The sequence below is a fragment of the Periophthalmus magnuspinnatus genome, chromosome 20, assembly GCF_009829125.3.
Source record: "Periophthalmus magnuspinnatus isolate fPerMag1 chromosome 20, fPerMag1.2.pri, whole genome shotgun sequence".
In the NCBI taxonomy this organism is placed as follows: domain Eukaryota; kingdom Metazoa; phylum Chordata; class Actinopteri; order Gobiiformes; family Gobiidae; genus Periophthalmus; species Periophthalmus magnuspinnatus.
The window spans coordinates 27,190,516-27,205,885 of record NC_047145.1 but is presented as its reverse complement, the minus strand read 5'-3'; the positions used below and the strand labels follow the sequence as shown (position 1 = coordinate 27,205,885).

General features: G+C 38.1%; 1 protein-coding gene across 1 annotated transcript in view; it reads right to left on the bottom strand.

Annotated features, from left to right (window-relative positions):
• LOC117388169 (cadherin-10-like) overlaps positions 1–15,156 on the bottom strand; it is a 174,167-nt gene extending 159,011 nt beyond the window's left edge. The window contains exon 1 of the mRNA XM_033985643.2: positions 15,021–15,156. The gene's annotated coding sequence lies outside the window, so the exon portion shown is untranslated. The remainder of the gene's footprint in view (positions 1–15,020) is intronic.
• Positions 15,157–15,370: the final 214 nt, after the last annotated feature.

Here is a 15,370-nt window from a genome sequence, read left to right as displayed (position 1 = left end):
CCAGTTTAAGGTACAGGTCAGATCTGTGGAGAAGCAAGCCCACTCACATTAAAAATCCATAGTTTTTAATGTATTTTTGAACATGAAAAATGTGTAATTGGATAAATACAAAGCAGATGAGTTTAATGTCATATTGTACAATATTCCAGGCTAAGCAATAACATCTCCATGATGGCAAGAACACAGCAAGCCTTCTGCCAAAAAAGTTGCGTAGTCCACCTTTAAGCCCATTCTATCCTTGTGAACAAAAGCATTACCTTCTCACAAAAAGCAAATCAAAGTACCACCATTTTGTAATTAGTCATTTTCTTTTCCAAATGCTTTTTGTTATTTTAAATCCAATATTGACACAGTGACAGCAGCCTCCTCCCAACAACTGTGATGTGTCGTAATGAACAGGTGCAAAACCCAGAAAACGTGGATATCTTCAGGGTACGGTTTGTTCCACAGCCGCCATGACAGCTGCTGGAAGCGTCTCTGTGATTATCTGATCTAAAACCACACTAAGGCATGGTGCAAATGTGATCAAAAGAACTGAGCAGGATAATGGGAAATGGTTTAGATGGGATTTCACAGTCTGTAAACTTTGGCAATTTAGGCTGATCTGTTAAATATATTGATCTGCAGAATGCAAATTATACCATGAAATGGTTTCAAAGTAATGCCAAAATTATTGGTGTAGCTTGCATGTCAGATAGGGCATCTGGGTTAAAACTTGGCAAAATATGTATTCATTTTGCCAATTCAAAGTTAAAAGAACAGTATGTAGCCAACACTCTTACAGTTTTCAAAGAAAAGGTACTACAATCACAACTGAGCCTCTGTGTCCAGAGCCTTGACCTGCAGACAGAGACACATACAGGTAAGCCTCATTGTCAGATTATGGACAGGCCGCATGTGAAAGAACCTCCAGAATTCACTCACTGAGCTGCAGAGGCTGTACTAGCACTGATTCATGATTGGCTGCAGGTGCTGGAGTTTAAGCAATGACCATTCAGATAAGAGAGAGACATTTTAATTTTAACCAAATGGATTTCAGCATTGAAACTGGTAACCCAATTAATGTAATTAAGAATAAATCAGCATTACAATTTTTATTGCTAAAAGCTACATTTGATTTGAACATGTTTACTTCATATCTGGGGACACAGAGAGGTCAAGTTTATGGAATTTCAAATAAAAACCCTACCAACAGCATCTTAAAATTAAGAACATAATGTCAGTAAACTAATTGTGGAAAATGGTCTTCTTACACATTGCTTCAAACGTCATGCTCTGCTGTTGTCATCTGAAGTATATAATTTCTTCCACTACAAAAATCTTCTCCTGCACAGACAGTGGGTTTCTGTGGAGATAGTGATGGACCAAAAGGAGGAAAAGCTTAAGGGGGTCTCAGATAAAATATATGATTGTCGGACTTTTTCACTGGAATGCTGCAGTCAGAAGACACTGCAGTATTCCAGTGTCGCCACAAGTTCATCAAAAATGTATGGAGACCTAAATACTAAACATGACATTTAGCAGTGACCCTAAAGTTTATCTTATCTCCAAGGACACTTTGCACTTCTTGCCACATTATTTTTTCAAGTTCAATCCTGAGCTCTATAATATTTTCAGCCTATTAAAACCTGTAGATTTGAAGATGGTAATTACTAAAGACTTCAAAGTCTGATCAGTTCCATAGCTCTTTTGTTTAGTTTTATAGCTAATGCGTTACTCCATGTTTCACACACTCACAACAAACATGGAGCATTCAAAACTCATCAACAGACATGCTGACATTGTCCTCGGTGCTCATCGGGAAAAGCCTGTGACAGGATACACAGACATGACAGGATAACTGCATGACACTGCCAGATTTAAAAATGGACAAATTCAGGTCTGATAAAAATAAAAATCTAATCAAATAAATTAGCAGAAGTCCAATTAATCTTATTGAAAGGAGGACATATTTCAGGCAAAATTGCCTATGGCCAACATTCCACTCAGCTTTCTCCAAGTGCTTAGAAATGATGCAATAATTACAGATTAGCAGTGGTGGTTTGGTACTTAAGAAAAGGTAAAGATACAGAAAAAAAAAAGAAAAAAAAGTTACTCAGGTAAAGTAGCACCTGAAAATCTACTTAAGTGACAGTATTTAATGTACTTTAAGAGAAAAAAGTAAAACTTTGTTAATTAGTTAAAGTGTAAAGTGAGATTGATTAAAAAAAAAAAAAAACATTTTGGTTGTCAGAAGCAATAAGAATCAATTCTTATGAATTTTGTGTATTTATTTAAAAATAATAATTATTATTATTCAGGATGTTACCACAAACATGGTAAAAAATAACCCTTCAAATCATATGAAAAGTACTAGTACTATGAAAAGTAGTAGTCCAGTTCAGTGTAGTAGAGTAGAAAGTGAGAAGAGAAGAAAGTGTACTTCAGTAAAGTACGGATAGCTAAAAATTATACTTGAGCACAATACTACTTCCACTACTGCATATTAGATTTGAATTGTAATGTAGTCCATAAACAGTCACTGGACTTGTTCTGAACATATTTGCTATAAAATGGTGTGTTCTCAATGATGTGCCGTTGCTGCTAAAAGCTTTCTTACATTGTCCATTCTTCTTGCTGTCAGCAGAGGGAGCTCTAACACAACTTTATCAGTTTGGAAACTGGGACTTTATGTCCACCCATGAGCAATATTTTAAGACAAATGCCAAAGTGACCAAAACCATGTTTAAAAGCCAGTAAAGGCCACAGTTTAATCATGAGAATTCACTTCAAAATGGCAGATGCAGAACAATTGCAGATATTATAAGGGACTTTTAAACAGCAAACGTAGCACACACATAGTTGAATATGTATTGGAGCTAGAATCACTACCACTACCAGTATCCAAACAAAAAAGTCCCATTCATAGGACAGAAATGAACTTTTCCTGAATAGCTTTATAATGATGTCTCTGTATCTTTCACAAGTATAAGACATATAGACTATACACCCATAGACCACTACGAACCTACTGGACACTGACGGCTTACACACATATAACACACATGGGAATAGAATACAAAGTACTAACATTAACAACTAACAAAGTACAACATGTGGAAAATCACATTCTATTGTCTGAAGAAAGAGCATTTTTTAAATTATCATTATGGTATCAGAATTGGTATGAAGTGTATTCCTTAGTATCGAAATTGAGTTTAAATGTTCGTATTGTGACAGCGCTAGTCCAGGCTTCTCTGGTCTCTGGATGAGGAGGGCTGATTAGTGCTAATTACAATTGGTGCAAAAGCCACGACAAATGTGAACAAAAACTATAGCGCCCCCACTCTTCAAAGCAGTGTTAAAGCGCTCACTCAGGCTGTGTGTGTGTCAGCCTCGTGCGCCTCTCATCTGAAAAATGTTCTTCACACGCTCCACTGCATTCCCCCAAAGTACAGCGGCACTTTTGTCTAGTCTTCCATATTGTGGGCCATTCCTCTCTCTCTGTGAAAGTACTTTTGGATGAGGGCTGTAAAATGAATCACTACAATAAAAATGACTTGCATTAAGCTGCGTTCACACTTTTACTCTCACCACATCAAAGATGAGATTAAACTGGGACTACAGATGGGCTAAACCTGGACTAGAGCAGGATTCAACCAGGATTACAAAACCTAAGATCAAACCAGGAGTAATTTTAAATATTTTTCTTGCATGTTTAAAGGAGAAATATGTAATTTGGATGGTCATCCACCTGCTTTTTCTCCATGGAAATGTTATTGCTTTGTAAAAATGTTCCACACTATTTCATTAATCCTAACTATCTTCATGGATTTGAACCAGAACCAAACCAAGAGCAATTTTACATTCATAAAGAAGACATATTCAAATTTTTCTGGTGAAGGGTCTTCCACCTGCTTTGTCTCCATAGAGCTATTATTGCTTTGCCCAGAATATTCCAGAGTATGACATTAAAGCCAGCTATCTCCATGGAGACTAGGCTGAGTGACTAATAGACACAGACGTTTCTTTGCTACAGTATGTTTGTGTTGTAGGCTTGTTGACATGACTTCAATTCAGAATAGTTACCCTGCTTTCAGAACACTAACTTTATTTAGATAATAACTCTAGTTCACTGATGTGCACTATGTAATGTTCTGGTGGAGCGTCTGCTACCTGCTTGTGTCCATGAATGCTACTGTTTTGCCTGGAATGTTTCACGGTATGGCATTAAACATTTTGTTGAAATATGTTTAACTCAAGTCAATCCAACTTACAACTAACCATTATGTTGCTATTCAATGAGTCTAAGGGTAAGGAATTAGTGAATGAGATCTTTAACCAAATTCATCCTGATGTAGCGACACTACAATCTCTACAGTATCAAGCCTCTTTTCATAGAATATGGCATGTTTTGGAGTTTGTGCATAGTCCATATAAATAGTTGATTATCCCAATAGTCGTCTTTAATAAATTCAACAATAGACTTACATATGAATTCTACAAATTAAACTTCTCTAAAATTCTAGTAATTTTCCAAAATTCTTAAATCCTTTATTTTTGCAGTGCCAGGTTAGCTCTCTGTGTCATTGGTGCTCCTGTCTCTCACCAGGACGTTTCTAAATGGGCAAACATGGATAACTGAATAATGCATGCTTTTTGGGGACTTAATCCTGCTAAATCTGCGCTCTCCGTCTTAAACAGTGTATTTAGCAGCTTTTTTGTGGATCGAGGCCGGAGCACGGGAGTCGAGATGACAAGCGTGCATCTCCCCGGTGCAAGGCTACGTCAGGCACACACGCTAATGCTAATGCTAATCCCCAGCTTTTGTGTTCACAATCTGCCTCCAGTGTCAGTGAATGCACCATGTAGTTAACAAATGCGTAACATGGGTGCAAGAGGAGAATTGCTACACTGCCCCAGATGGGAAATGGTCACATTTTTATATAGCTATTTTCCACCTCCAAGGCACTCAAAGTGCGGCTGTTCAAGGCATTCATCTGTGGGAGCTGTAATCGCACCACCAACCTGTGGATCTGACTGACTGATCAGCCAATGATGTTTAAGTCGAGAGTAGGATTCAAACCATCAACCTTCAGATCACAAACACTGTGGACTATGGACAAACACTTAACCATCTGAGCTGTTGTCACCCATGTATGATATATACATATATTTATTCTCAAATAATCAGAAAGGATGCATTAGCATGCTAGTTGTTATTAACTTAACTGGTCTCTGAGATGTGAAAAGTGTTTATCAACTCATCGTGGTGAATAATTAGGATGCTCTGTATGCATAAGGTAAGTGAGGAATAACTTTGTATCACTGCAAACCATTTAAAATCAATTAGTCATTTTGTTGTTACATCATCTCACCCGATTTTATTTTCTGGTGCTGATTCATAGTAAACATCTGCATCTTGTTTGACAGTTGTTCGGACAGTTTCTCATTCACTATTTCTGTTTTTCTTTGTTTACTAACTTCTACATAATCATATGTATCCACGACTATGGCATGGTGTATAAAAAAAGTTTAAATTTGCAAGATTACGCAAACATTTACTATAACAGATGAAGGGGCATTTTGGGGGAAAAAAAAAAAAAGTTGGTTGCTTGTAATTTACTCCAGAAGATCTCCCGTGTTTTCAAAAGCCCATCTCCCACCTCTACTGGGACCCTCTTGTGATGGAGTGCTAAGCATTATATCCGCACAAGCATGTGAAATCTGTTAGAAACTAGCTGTAAGTAAACATGGCAAATCAAACTACGTATTGATATCTCCAGTGCCCCCCCCCCCCCCCCCCCCCTTCCTTCCTTCCTTTGTTGGGGGCGGGCTACAGCCTGAATAATTGCCTATTAGCCACAGGGCCAGTGCTTCAACCCTGACAGAGAGAGATCCATTCACTCTCTTCATCTAGTACAGGCCAATTCACCTCCACATCCTGGTCTCGGGGTTTGAAGGTGGTGGGTGGAGTCGAATTTACATAAAGAATACATCAGAATGCACCATGGTCTGGGAATTATACTACTACTATAGACAGGCCTTCTTTCATACATCTACTGCTAACAGTCATTACCCAATTGAACTACTCTAGCAGTCACTGGAATGCACGGGGGATATGGTGAAGCAGTGAAGGGGGTTAAGAGACTGTCAGTGCAAAGATTACAGTATTTTATAAACACAATAGATCGTAATAAGTTTTATAGTAACTATTTGGAGAAGGGTCTGTAATCTACTTATGTCCATAGAGATGTCACTGAGACGCTTTGGCTGGAATGTTCCACATTATAGCATGAAGCATTTCTATCCAACACTTATTCCAACACTTATTTCATTACATTTAGTGTGTGTCTTTTTTTTTTTTTTATTCCTAAAAAAATACCCTAAAAAACAAGGATTCTTACTATGAGTGGGGCGCCTCTTCAAAGATCTGACCTGTAAATTGGCCTAGCAGCATCACCTGCTTGTGTCCTTGTAGTTGAGTTCATTGCTATACTTGGGACATTTCTGACACATTATCTCCATAGAGACGGTGGCGGACTAACACAAAAGTTAATTAAACTTTAAAGTTAAACATGCAGATTTTACACATCTCATTTACAATGTAGAGCTAACCTGTAGCAACTATGAGCTAAACTGCAGCAACACAGAATCAGAGTCACTGTGGGGATCATCTTGTTCAAACATAATTTGCAATATTGATGAATAATGTCCTTCCTTTCATTGAGCTGCCTAAAATAGCCTCACTGTTCATATGCTAACGTGGTCAAAGTGTGATACACTGAAAGTCACTGCGCTAATAATCATTTATAAATTGGTCACATGAATATGCAGATCCCTTGTTACATAATCTGAACCAAATTCATAACTTCGAGTTATGTAAAATCAAGACTGTTGCCATGGCAAATCAAAACATCTCTTTCTACTTGCAAAGATCATAACCCATGACTAATTGCCTGACCAACCAGTCCCTTCTACATTAGTTTTGGATTCAGAACCATTTGGAATGGGACCAGAGAGCACAACAAACCTCCATCTTAACATGGGACGGTCCAACCACAGCTGCTCATATGTATCGAGTGACTCTCAAATGCAGAAAAAAAACCCAAAACATTTTTGTATCACAGAACAGACAATGTGTCACTCTGATTGGTTAATCCCCCTGTCAATCACGTCCAACTCAAATCAGGGAGAGAGGATATGGCTCCAGACCCACTCATCTTTGTAAAGTTTTGTCAGAGTGTGAGCTTCTGGACAGACAGGTAAGTGAATCTATTTTATGAACATAACCCAGATCAATATAATTCCAATTCTGAATGTATATTTAACATTATTGCGATGTTGAATGGCAGTTTTAAATACACACACCCCGCTTCCCGTGCCCCTGTTTACACCCCTTCCTCTGCTGTAATGTGAACGGGACGCACACATTTCTCAAATCACAAAACAACGCCTTCCAATTACTCCAGTGTGATGGTTGTGATTGCATTTTCTAATTATCATTCGGAGGCGTCCTTGGGCTTTAATGGCATTCTGGGTATTAATCTTTGATGTGTTGAGCCTATTAAGCATTAGGGCCACAGTATCTCCCCCGCCACTGGCCCAAGCACTCCATTAAAGAGGAGTGTGGTGCTGTCAGCTTCACTTATGCTGTTACAATGCCACATATGCCAAGATGTTTATGATAAGAATATATATAACAGTCATATGAGCACACATAGTAAAGTTAGGGAAGGGCATCTGACTTAAATCATGACGCTACAGGAAAATACAGTCATAAGAGCACACTGTATGCATTTTAAAGTAAAGGCTAAGGAAGGGCATCTGATTTAAAACATAACACAAATCATGATGGTATAAGACAATGCAGTCATAGGAGCACACATACAGCATTATTGTTAGGGAATGGCATCTGACTTAAATCCTGATCCTCAAGACAAAAGAGGAAATAAGCTAAGAAAATAAGGTTAAAAGCTTTTATTGGTGACATTTTGAGGACTCACCATTGAAATGATATGCTATTCTGTTTTTAATTTCTTAATCACTATGGCAACAGTTTACATTTTTTATCACTGTGAAGCCCATGGATAGGACTAGTGAAGCACAGAGAAAGGACTGTGCGAGGAAGGGCATCTGACAGAATCTGACTCATACTACGTAAATCATTTTAAATACCCTTTGCAGACTTTAAATTGTAGACATTTTACTTTGCTGACCATAGAAAGGATCAACTGTTATATTGACATGATAAAAGATAATAAAGGGACCTATATGAAGGCCTTGGAAGGGCACCTGACAGATTGTCACTCTTGAAACTTACATAATTTCAAATCCCACTCGGGCTGCAGACAATGTGCTGTGCTGAGCATAGAAAGGGTCAACCGTTATACTGACATGATAAAAGATAATGAAGGGACCTGAACGTCTTAGAGAAGATTGTGCTTGGGAGGGCATCTGACAGAATCTAACTCATGATACGTACATAATTTCAAATCCTACTTGGGTTGCAGAACATTAGGTGCCCTGACTGTAGAAAGGATCAACTTTTATACTGACAAAGAAACCAAAATAGAGAGGATTGTGCTTGGTAGGGCATCTGACAGAATCTGACTCATGCTACGTAAGTCATTTCAAATCCCATTATGTACAAATTTGCTGTGCTGACCACATAAAGGAGCACCTGGGAGAATAAAAAATAAACACAGAATACTATGAGATGGTTTACTCAAGCGGTTGGCAGATTGCTGTATCCATTATGTTTTAAATGTTGTTTGTGGAGATGCTTTTCCGGCAAAGGGCATCGCTGGGCGCCGTTCTGTAGAATTTGCTGAATAAGTCCACCTTTGATCACGAATAAAAACTCCTGAAAATGCGCTTTGGGAAGAAATCTTTGCTAGCACTTAAGTCTGCATGGATTTGTGCATAACATGTAGATGTGCACACAGCTAGCGTAAGAACACGCAGAAGGAGAGGGGAGTGAACTAAGCACTTTTCCCTGACTGTTTGCTCCCACTGCACAATAATTATAGGTGTGATGTATAGCAGAAATGTAGAGTAAGCCTTAGAAGCGTAACATAGTGCATTATAATGGAACAGCAGTTTGTACAGAGCCAGAGGAGCACCTGAACACATCACGGTTGGTGTCTAAGTACATTTCTATTAAATAGTAAATGGTCACATTTTTATCTAGCACTTTTCCACCTTCAAAGCACTCAAAGCACCATTCAACCATTCACACACCAGTGTACGCAGACACCGGGGGCAAGGTGGGTTAAGTGTCATGCCCAAGGATACAACAACATTATTTATCTGTGGGAGCTGGGATCGTCAACCTGTAGGTCAGTGGATTTGACCGATGATTTGAACCACTAACCTTTGGATCAGCGGTTAAACACTCTACCAACTGAGCTACAGTTGCGCACATGCATAATTATTGAGTTTATTGAGAAGGGAGAGTTTACAATATCACAGAGATCTTTTTGAATGGGAAAGCATATTGGAATATCCATAAATGTTGATCCATAGCTATTCTTGTTGGCTGATTGGTCTCACAATCTTGTCATATTAATATTATGGTCTCAAGTCCTTTCAGCTGACACAAATTGCGTCTTTGGGGCTGAATAATAGCACCACTTTTTGAAGTTAAAGTGAAGAAAATGTCTTTCACAATAGTTAAATTGACAGAGAAGATGTTGGATTTTTTGGCAGTTTTAGTTTCACGTGGATTTACCCAGTAATTACACAGATATGAACCATAAACCAGGTCCACACCTTTGCACCTGACAGTTACACCGCAAACTCCACCTAAAACATATAGAATAGTTGTACAAAATAAAGCTGTCTACTTCGCGGATTTCACCTATTGTAGGTTATTTTTAGAGCGTAACCCAATAAACGAGGGACCACTGTATATCTCTATATCTGTATATATCTGTATATCTCTATCTATATAGTTTCCAAAACACATTCAAAACGCCATATGGGAATTCATGCATAAATCCTACACCTGCCCACCATACTGTCTGCCACTGTTAGCCAACACAGCATTGTGCCTTTGTTACTCAACCAATCACTGCCAGCTCCTTAAACATTCCATTACTATGGATGTACTCTCCCTCCTATTTGTCATCAAACCCCCTGCACCCATTTCTGTTACAACAGCAAAACGATCAGGCTCCACAGCCTCTTGAACCACCATATTTTGATATATTTTCTTAAAGTGGACATATTCTGCAAAATTCACTTTATATATACAATTTTTTAAAGCATATCTTTTTTAACTTTCTGCATGCCCTTATTTGTATTTATTCAGTGTGTTTTATGTTGCACTTTATCACCGAAGTAAGTTCCTAGTTTGTGAACTGTGTACACAGATGATGGCAATAAAAGTCTTCTGATTCTGATTCTGATATATACACACAGTTATCCAGATTCATACCTGTATTGTTTTGCTCCATTGTATTTGAGTCGACTGTTCAAACATCCATTTTCCATTTTCCATTTTTACCTACCCCTCTTCACACACATCTGTATACACTAGTTATTATTATTATTATTATTATTATTATTATTATTATTATTATTATTATTATTATTATTATTATTATTATTATTATTATTAATTTAAAACATTTTTTTGTGTTTGGTCTTACATGTAGTGATCTTCATGTAATACACATAGAACTAAAACTGGGTCAAATTAACCTAAGCCAATTAACCCATATGTATGAAGTCTACAAGATCAATATTTAGGTTTAATATGTATAAAACATATAATCAATATCCACATATGTTATAATTTGCGGTTTATTACTACTCTCCAATCTTATATTATTTCCCCCATTATATTTATGGATAATAATAATGATCAGCATTTAATGAAGGGCCATGCTATTTCTATAATCATATGACTGTTTCAAACACCTCCAAATTGCTGTCTGATTTTCGTCTGTGAAGCAAACAACACTCACCATTACGCAGTATACATTTGGACTTATATTAATACTTAAAGATGTTCCATTTGGTTTAAACGTGTGGGAGCGACAGTCATTTGGAGCCCACTTTTGAAAACGACATTACCATAAAAGAGCATATTTCCATCTCAAGTTGTGTAGATGCAGACGGAGCTTTCAAGTGGCTAAACGCTGAGCATGTGAGCGTGTTTCTCTTATGAAAATGACTGTCTGATACTTTGCTGATTACATTGTACAATAAGCCTCAGTGTGGACATGGAGCACTTGGTTTGCCATTTGCAACAGCTTTAACAAAGGTAGGACAGAAACGCAGGCTGTAAAAGCAATACAAGTTCAGTTGGATTTGCGTTTTGGGGAACAGTTTTGGACAAAATTACAGATGCTAACTTCAAAGAAGATTTCAGTTTGACCAAATTTTTAACTCAAAAAAGTCCATGATTTTAGCAAAGTTTTAGACTTAAGGCCGAGCTAGTACATACTGATGGTTTTTCAATGCAGAAGTAGAAAACGGCAGTGAACACATGATTTAAATGACTGTAATTTTCAGGGACATATTGAATTTGTATATGTATTTTCCCAAAAACATTTTTTATTAAAAAGCATTATAATGTCATACAAAATCAGACCGCTGTGTACACTGTGTACTGTGCATGTAACTGTAAAACACTATTAATGGCAAACATGTATAGTGCCTACAAATGATGCTACTGTGGGATGAGAGCTGACTGGCTGTGCTCTGGCGGTCCATGCTGCTTCACTTTTCTGTCTGAAAAATGTGTTCTAAAGCTGTGCACATGTCCCAAATTGCATGCATGTGAATACTAGTAAAGAGCTAGGAATGAAACAGATAGATCCTTATGTACAGTTTGAAAATCAGGTATCCCAGCTCTAATACTGACATGTTACAAAACAGTTGATTACATTTCTTACTACATGCTTTATTTCATGTTTCAAAGCGACCTCAATCTTGCTCCAGTATATTCGTAGGAGTTAATGACTGTTTTTTTTTTTTTGTTTTTTTTTTTTTTGGGGGGGGGGGGGGGGGGGGGTTGAGCAAAATTTTGTTCCCCAGTACAGATATATTGTATAAGCAGCTTAAGGTCAAAATAAATGTGTACAGTCTGCATCTAATTAGAAAGTGCTTTATTGTCTGAAAATCAGGAAGTGTACATTAGCTTGTTAGTTGTTGTTAGCTTTGCCATCATGGTAAAACTCCACTCTAGTTTCTGTTGTGAAAAGCACTTATAAACTCATTGCTGTGAATAATTAGGATGCTCTGAATGCATAAGGTGATTGAGGAATAAATTTGGACCACTGCAAACTGTTCAAAATGGACTAATTCCGTTTTTCACATTTTAAAATTAGGTCCAGTGTACATACGAAATTCTGTGATTTAGCACCTTGGACAGAAAAAGCTGAAGACTGAGCTAAACCATTTTGCTCCTTTAAAGTTCATACCACATCTGTGCTTGTTTCTGCTATTCTAACTTCCCTGACAAAGATACAGTGAATCTGAAGGTCACCGTAGAGGCGTCATGATTACTGCTCAACATTTGTACTCCAAACATTTGTCCAGTCGCTGGATTTACAGCGCGAGAGAGGGCCATATTTTCTCAGACAAACAACTAACCATTTCTACAAGGTTGGTGCAAGGAAGCCGCCCGTTGAATGGCACTTTGAGTATCCCTGCTGATTGCAATGTTGCTATTGACAAGGCTGTAACCAACACACACACATGCGAGCCCACACACACTCTCTCCTCCGTGCATTAGGCTGCAGCTTCATTCAGGACCACTTGGGGGAGCCCTGGCCCTTTGTGAAGTCTTCAGCAGAGCAGCTATAAGCAACTCATGTTTTGAAATCCTCTAAGCAATTTTGCGATACTCTCAACACTTCCGCACTCAAAAGCTCTTAAAAAAAACGCAGGGACAGCTTGCTTTGTTGAGGCATACATAAAATACGACACCGCTACAAGACCATAAGTGCATTTTGACATGAATTAAACGTTGGAAGACATGTTTTGGACTTGTAGAAAGCAGATTTTCTCGATATAGAAATTGCAGGGGGCATGAAAGCAAGGTTTTGATAATGTAAACGGCTAAGAAGTTGATTTTTGGTTTTGTATTTTCAAACTGCACTCACTAAGAGCCGTGTTTAATCGTAATCTCTCCCACTTTAGCATGCAAAGGTCATCGCATATCTGACATTAACACCAAAGTCAAGCAGCTAATTTGCGCCAGACAATATCGCGCTGCTAAAGCCCCTAGGGGATACGGCTCCAATTCGTGTCACTGCTAAGCGACATGCCTGGAAAGAGAAGAGGAAGAGAGAGGGAGAGAAGGAAGGAGAGAATCCATGGAGGAGAGGATTAAGTTTGTATGGCAGAGTTGCACATGGCACAGACCACTGGAGCTTATACTGCCCTGGTTCATGATAAACGGCATCATAAGTTTTTTTTTTTTTTTTTTTTCTCCAAGATAGGAACGCTACAGTGACTCTCCATCAAAAATCTGCCCACCAGCTCAAGCCAAATCTTTTGTTAGACTTTCACATTGCAAGATCCTCTCCACAAAAACTCAAAAATACAGCCCCAGAGATGATCTCAAAAGATAGCTTACATCACATAAAAAAATGAAGAGATTGTAATGAGGTTTGACACGAGATTTTTGCGTGCATAATTTGGGTTTGAACTCTGCATAAAATTTGAAGGAATACATTTCTCCAAGGCAAGTCCGATTGTGATATCGCCTGTGACTGATTCAAATGAGCTGACTTTAGTTGACATTTAAGACTGGCTAGATGACATTTTGTCCCTTAACCTTGGGCATAAACAGGACAGAACCAAATGGATATCTCTAAATGCTGAAATTCTAAAAAGTCAACTCCTGAAGCCATTCATGTTGCTGAAATTTAAAATTGATTTCATAATATTTTCTCATAGCTTTGAGGTTTACAACTGTGTAATGATATAGAAGTAGGACTGTCAAATGTACACCCAATATTGTCAGAAGAGTGGGATTTACTGACAATCCCTGTAAGCCAATTGAAAGTGCGAAAATAATGACAGATAGTAAGAAGCTGCGTGTTTTTCAAGCATTTGGTTCAGAAGCGATTGAAATTTGGTCTTTGAAGTTGTCTTTTTCAACGCTGAACTGTCGTCAGCAAAGGGCATGAGGCTGCTTTGAAGCCACAAAATACAAGAACTGAGGATGATACAGAAGTGGCCATATCCGTCAATGTTGCCGGTGAGAATAATTATATGTGTATGGTAAAATGAAGTTTCGAAAGAGTATCTAGAATGCTGTTTTGGTCAGTCTAGGCACAACGAAAGAACATAGACAGTCCTGTAAGGTTGACCAGTGCAATTATAGAAGACTTGAAAAGAAGTGAGTGGTAATCTATACATCTCAACAATATGTAAGAGACTTTGAGGAATTTGAGCAACTGATTTAAAAATTGAATTAATATATATATATATATTTCATATTGATCTGTCATGGCACGAGCAGAGAACACTGACAGCCCTTTGAGAATGACCAATGCATAAAATACAAAAATAAAATTATAAAAATAAAAAAAAAGAGAGAAATGTTGGCTAAAAGCTAACCAAATATGTTTTAAATTTAATACAAATTATAATCATGCTGAAACTTGAGTTGCATTTTCCATTGGTTTGATGTCACAGGAGCAGAGGACATTGACAGCCGTTTTGAGGTTGACCAATGCATACAATATTAAATTATATTAAACAAATGTGGTTATTGGCAACAAAATTGGTTTTAAATATGTTGAATTGTTAAATCATTAGTTGAAACTTGAGTTGAATTTCTGCACTGTTTTGATGTCACATAAGCAAAGGACAATCCCTTTGAGCTGACCAATGCTCAAAACACACACAAAAATAACAAGAAAATGTCATTTTAAAAATTACCTCTTGAACCTTAAGTTGAATCTGAAGTTAGAGTTCTACATTGGTTCTATGATGCACGATCCAACCCCACTGACATGCCTTTTAGGTTACATAAAAAGCATAAAAATTGTACAAAAAAATGAGTGGTGCCGTACCTTTAACTGTTGCCGGCGTTAGCATCCATGTGCGTGAAGCCAGATGATCGGTGCTTAGCGTTGTCGTTGGTTACTGGTGCGTTTGGCGAGCACTTACATTTCCAGACTGCGATCAGCACGGCAGCTCAGATAGTGTGGCGTGTGTGTATGCTGTGCTCCCCTCTCTTCCCTCTCTCTCTTTCCCTCCCTTTCTCTCTCTCTCTCTGCTCTCTTTCGCTAGCAGAGCATCACTTTTGGCGGCGCATGTGAGCGAGCCAGGAACCGAGGCGACTCAGCTCCTGATTGGCTGCCATTCACAAGTTAGTGATAAAGAAAAGAAGCCAGCAAGGATGGAGAGAGGGAGAAAGGCA